General features: G+C 40.0%; 1 protein-coding gene across 3 annotated transcripts in view; it reads right to left on the bottom strand.

The window, feature by feature from the left end:
• The window catches only part of MAPRE2 (microtubule associated protein RP/EB family member 2), a 122,196-nt gene that overhangs the window by 73,179 nt on the left and 43,017 nt on the right, over window positions 1–6,000 (bottom strand). The gene's annotated exons all lie outside the window — the stretch shown is intronic.

Raw genomic sequence — 6,000 nt, 5'->3', positions numbered from 1 at the left:
GACCCAATCCTAACTGGCAAGGCCAGACAGGGGCAGTGCAGGGCTCCAAGGCCCCCTGTTTGAGGTCCAAACTGGCTCTCAGACCAGCCCTGCACCCCTTACCTGGCCCATGGGACCAAAATAGTGAGCATCACTGGCCTAAAGGAATTGGAGAGAGATATTCAGTACTTTTAGTATGAAGTCAGTCAGAAGGCAGTGTGTGTGTGTGTGTGTGTGTGTGTGCGTGTGTGCGTGTGTGCGCGTGCGCGCGCACACACCCCATTTCATGGCCCATACTGAGCTCTCGTGCTACTGCTGCCAGACTGCTACCCATACCAAAACCAATTAATTTAAAGGTAGCCTGGGCATCCCTGCAGCCACAAAATTAACCAAGGTATGGGCATACCTTATGCAAGGAAGAAATCTGACTGCCCTGTACTGTAAAATTCTTCAGACCAGGAACTTACCACAAATTCCCGCTTGAGAACATAATGGTACACACACACTTGTATATCTACTCTGTCTTCTAACTAAAGGAATTGGAATAGGATTGGGAATCTGGGACTCCCAATTTAAATCTGTATGCCATTTACTGTTGCGTGACTTTGAAGTCATTTAACAACTCTGCATCATTTCCCCCAGCTGTAAAGACAATGATATCGTCCCCTTGTCCAGTGTCAGTTAATATTTATGCAGCTCTTAGAACAGCTTATATCTTCAAAAAGTGCTAAATATTAAATATACTGAAATAATCAAGTTCATGTAGTTACAATCATGACATCAGCATAACATCAACTAAGGACATCTTTTTCCAAAACTTCAGTTTCCAAAACAACTCAACATTAGTCTATAAAAGTGTATGAAATTCAGGAGGTGTATAAAATTAGCAACTTCTTACTCGTATACCTATTTCAGATGCGCATTTAGAGCTATATCTTATTGGTTCCCTGACAATATGTTTTTCCTGTTTTGGGTAGCTAGTTTTAGTCAATTAAGCTGGATTTCCTGATTTATGAGTCAGATTTATTTTAACCAATAGCTATAGACACCCGCTAAAGCTTCTGTGCTGAAAAGAAAATCAGCTTACTAAAAAGCATAAAATAAGAAAGTAAATTTTATGTATAAAAACACACATACTGTGTTTCAACAGAGACAGAAACACTTTACAGATTTCCAGGGACAGGAGTGTTGTGGAGAAATATATGCGAAGCCAGGACAAATACAAAAGGAGTGATCTTATTTTTTGTTAACCCAAAAATATCAAAATTGTTATTACAGCAGAATGGCAGTAAATTAAAGAATCTTTGAACAGCAACTTCCTATCAGCTAAAATCCAGGCATGTGTAGCGAAATATAAACTTTCCTGTGAATATTGGAGCATATTTAGACTACCTGGAAATGAAATGCATAAAAATGCTAGCAAATGAAACAAAAAAACCCCAAAACAAACCTCAAACCTAATGAACTGTCAGGAATTTTCATTATAAATTATTCCAAAATTGTATTTGTGTAATACTCCACACCCTAAAACATCCACAGCTGGACAAGTTTATAAACATAGTATTTTTCTTATGCATGCCATACAGTCTTTCCTGTATAGCATCTAGTAGAAATGCTGAGGCAAGCAGACTGATGTTAGTTTGATTTGCCTAACATGCTCGGAAAGGTAGCCACAGGAGGAATGAGTTGAGCTAAGAATGACAGTTATGCTGGGATGAGTGCAGCCAGAGTACAGTTGCCCAGGAAACAGAAGACAGACCAGATTAGAGCAGTTCTGAGAGCTGCTATTGTGTAATGTTTGTGTCCATGGGGATAATGGGAAATAGCCAGACTAGCTTGGCTAGATACCTCTGGGGTGACTGTTTGTGCCAATGGAAATGCTGACTGCGATAGATACAAACATTCTCCGTTATGTCAGAATCATTCTGAGTGTTAATCCTGAAACAACTTGTAAACTGGAAAGTGTTTGTATCTGAAATGTAATAATTGGTATGCCTGAAAAATTCATTGATTAAGACTGGTTTGACCCTTTATTACACTTAGGTTAAGCAGTCAAAAAGCCCAAGGCTGAATCAATTCAGTCTTTGCAGGTTAGTTTAATCTGCATAGACTGAATCAATAAGCAAGTGAACAGACATTCACTTTTGATTCCAGAAATGCAGCCACTTGCCTGCAGTGGGCCAGGCCAAAACCTGGGGGGGGCAGGTGTTGGCTAGAGCACGATTCCCTGATTGGCTGGACCAGACACCTTGGGCCAAGGCTGGCCCGCCTGCCCACCCTGGGGGGAGGAGGAGTTTACAGGAGAGATGCAAAGCATCCTGGGGTGCTGGGGGACTGAGTTAACTTGAATCTGGAGGGGATCTGGGACAGAAGTTCAATAAACCAATTTCATTTTTATTATCTTAAACTTGTTTTGGCCATTTTGAAAGTGGATTTGGCCATTTGAAAGTGTTGCACTGAACTCCTGTTGTGTTCCAGATTTGTTTCTGATCACTTATACTGGTTTATGTATTATTTATTTCTGTCCCTAGCCCTACTGACCAGTGCCAAGTATGTAAGGCTTTGTACACTCCTTTTGCAAGTTATCCAGTTTTGCTTATAAACAAAAAGCACATCTCAAAAATAGCATCAGTAAATTTTAACAATGAGATTGGATGACATAAAGAACATTTCAAAACACTGGCACATTTCTGAAGGATGCAGTACTGGTAATTGTAAGGTTAGATGGGGAGCCTACAGAATTTTAGGAGTAAGTGAGGTTTAAATTGCAAAGCTGCTTTAAAACATGCAACAGAATTGGAATTGTATTCTGAAAAGTAACAACATGATTGTGTGGCTTCTTGCCCCAGTAACCTCTAATTGAAAACGCTAATTTGACAGTTAACTGACAGCCTCGTAACTCAACCTTGGGTCTGCAGTTCAAGCTGGGTCCTCTCTCACAATAAGGATTCTGCCCCCAGGTACACCGGAGCAGCACCACTGCCTTCAGAGAGAACACATCTGTAAAACATGTCTGTTGATGATGCACAAAGACGAATAAAACCTAGCTCAATCCTTCTTAGCTGTTCTGGGTCAGCAGGGTTAATAAGAGCAGTAAGAGACTTACTCGAGGCACTAGTCTATGGCTATGGATATCCAACAGTGGAACAGATACTATTTTTAAGTATAAGGCAGAATAGTTCATCTACTGTCACATTTCTGGCTACCCCATTTCATGGCCCACACTGAGCTCTCGTGCTACTGCTGCCAGACTGCTACCCATACCAAAACCAATTAATTTAAAAGGTAGCCTGGGCATCCCTGCAGCCACAAAATTAACCAAGGTATGGGCATACCTTATGCAAGGAAGAAATCTGACTGCCCTGTACTGTAAAATTCTTCAGACCAGGAACTTACCACAAATTCCCACTTGAGAACATAATGGTAAATGATGCCTGTACCGCACCGACTGCACCGGGTGGGCAAAGACTGCTCTTGGCAAACAACAAAGAAGGAACCATTTATCAACATTTGGATTGAGTTGCAGACTGCTAATGAGAACTTAGAAAAAAGTGTCCTTTTATTTGTAAAAGCTTTATTAAGTCTTATTAGAAAAGCTAAGTTTCCAAGGCCAGAATTAATGAGGGTTTTGCTTGGTACAAATCTGTCTCTCTTACTAAATATTAAAAGTTCAAACTTCAGATAATTCCTACCATCTTGGGCATGTGGGATTTCCTTTTCTCCTTTTATAGCTTAAGGCACATCATCACCGCTTTACTTTTAAATTAACATACTTGACCTGCTGGTTCTAAAAAACAAATAGGAAAAGAAATGCGGAGTGATAAAACCCAAATTAAGCTACTCTTTTTATTTAAACACCACAGCTTTTCCAAATTATAGTTTCTTACAGTAGACAGAACACAGAATAATCAAGCCACCAGTGATCTGAGCTCAGTAAGTTTGTGCTATCAAAATGGAATAAAATCTACATTCTCTAAGAAGGAGGTAATGACCCTATATTCCCTCTTCCAAAAGCTGGTATTCTGGAAAAAGACCAACAGCTTCATTCAGTGATGGAAGGTCTATTGCTACTTGCAGTATTGCTTAGCATGAAGCACTATCTGTGAGGAACACCATGGACATTAAACAACTTGTTGCATTCTTATTTCTATAGTGTTGGTATGCTTGTAAGTGAATGTTCCATCACAATTTGGGCATCAGATGCGAGAACTTCTTAAGATGAATGCGATGGAGATGACAATTTTATGTTTATAAATGCAAATATATATTTTGGACAACATGCTGGTTTAAAACAGGAATTCTACATGATGCCAAGGAGAACTTCCACTTAATGATATAGCCAGTTATTTGGAACATTTCTGACCCTTCTTTCAAAATAGTTTACAACGCAACTTTGGATTCTTTTGCCCAATCCCTCCCCACCACTGTTGGTGGGCATTTGCTTAGTTTGAAAGAAAACATGCTGGGGAGATGTTTAGGTATAATCTTTCCTTTAATGTAAGGGTATTCTAAACTTGTGACTCAAGATGTTTGTATTACCTGTTGTGACACTATCACATCTAGGAAAAATGAGAAGCTATGGAAAAACAAAAATCTCTGTCCTATTTATGTAACAAGGGCCAGATTTTCTAATACAAAACTTTCATAATTGGGGCCAGATTGCCTAAAGAGCTCAGTATCCAAGATGCTGACTTCTTTTGAAAGTCTGACCCAGATTTAAAATGCACACCGTCAACTAAATTCACAAAGCAATATACACTAGTGGAGAACATGGGCCTTCAACTGCTTAGCTGCTACAGATAGACCAGGTATGAGCTTGCACATCTTTCATCATCACACCTCCAGTGGTCTACTCTAGCCCACTTGTTAGCATACTCATATGTTATGCCTTGCATTTTAGATTGTGAGTTCTTATGGGCTCTCTCTCAAGTTTGTACAATATTGACACAATGTCACTGTCACACAGTGCCCTCCACGAAGGGGGCTAGGGGTGGAGGGAGGTGCTTGCCTGGGACAGTTGCAGCCTTGTCTGGTTTCTGAGAGAGTCCCCATGAAGTCTGTCCAAGCTTGGCTTCTAGAGAAAGTGGGCAACCCAGACCTGCTATCCCAGTGTCACGTTTATTTCCTTTGAACACCACTTGGGTATCTGACATCTCACCTTTGTTCAGATGCCAACAAAGCCATTCAAAACTGTTGATGCTAAAGGTTCATCTTGTCGTGTCCTACCCATAGCCAGCTGTGGCACTTGACCCTTCATTTTCTGTGCGTAGACTAATGAGGAAAGCTGAGTCACACAAAGTATAACAATATGAACATGGTTAACACAGAAATACCATGATAAAACCTGCTGTCCATCACAGTAACCCAGTCAGTTTGTAATCTTCAGGAAAAGCTACAATCCAAATACTCTGCAACAACTGTGGCTAACTAGATTTTGCTCTTGCAACCTCAGTTTTTGTTTTAATTCTCTGTGGCTGGGAGCAATGTCAGAGTCTTATGGGCAATACATTGTCCATAAGCCCTGGGTTGGGGACCTCTAGCCAAGAGAGAGAAGGAGCTGGCACTCATTCATTCCATTGTTGACCTAATTCCTTCCAAACCACATACTTTGGGAAAGTCCAAAGCAGAAGTTTATTTCAGACTTCCAACAGTGAAGTTTTCTTGTGAGAGAGCAGCATACATTTGAATTGTGGAAACCTCAAATTAAATCCTTATGATTGACAATTCATGTTATGTATATTTCAGGTCCTATTTCACCAAGATGCTTACAAGCATCTGAAAGTCGTATCTACCTCACCAGCATTAGTTAATGTGCTTAAAGTTATGCATGTGCTTAAATAATTTGCTAAACTACTATGTCTCTAATCCAGCATGTCCACTGATATATGCTAAAACCTAAAACAGGAGTAAGTATTTTTATGGAGCATAACATGCAAGATACATTTGCAGAGAACTTTGAAAGTAGAAAACTGACTTAGCTAATTATTTTCTTAAAAGGAAACTGTTCATTGGAGAAGCTAG

The sequence above is a fragment of the Gavialis gangeticus genome, unplaced genomic scaffold (assembly GCF_001723915.1).
Source record: "Gavialis gangeticus isolate Ggan-Ray unplaced genomic scaffold, GavGan_comp1, whole genome shotgun sequence".
NCBI classification, from domain to species: domain Eukaryota; kingdom Metazoa; phylum Chordata; order Crocodylia; family Gavialidae; genus Gavialis; species Gavialis gangeticus.
Note: the sequence above shows the minus strand (reverse complement) of the source record. Positions and strands in the feature narration are given on the sequence as shown.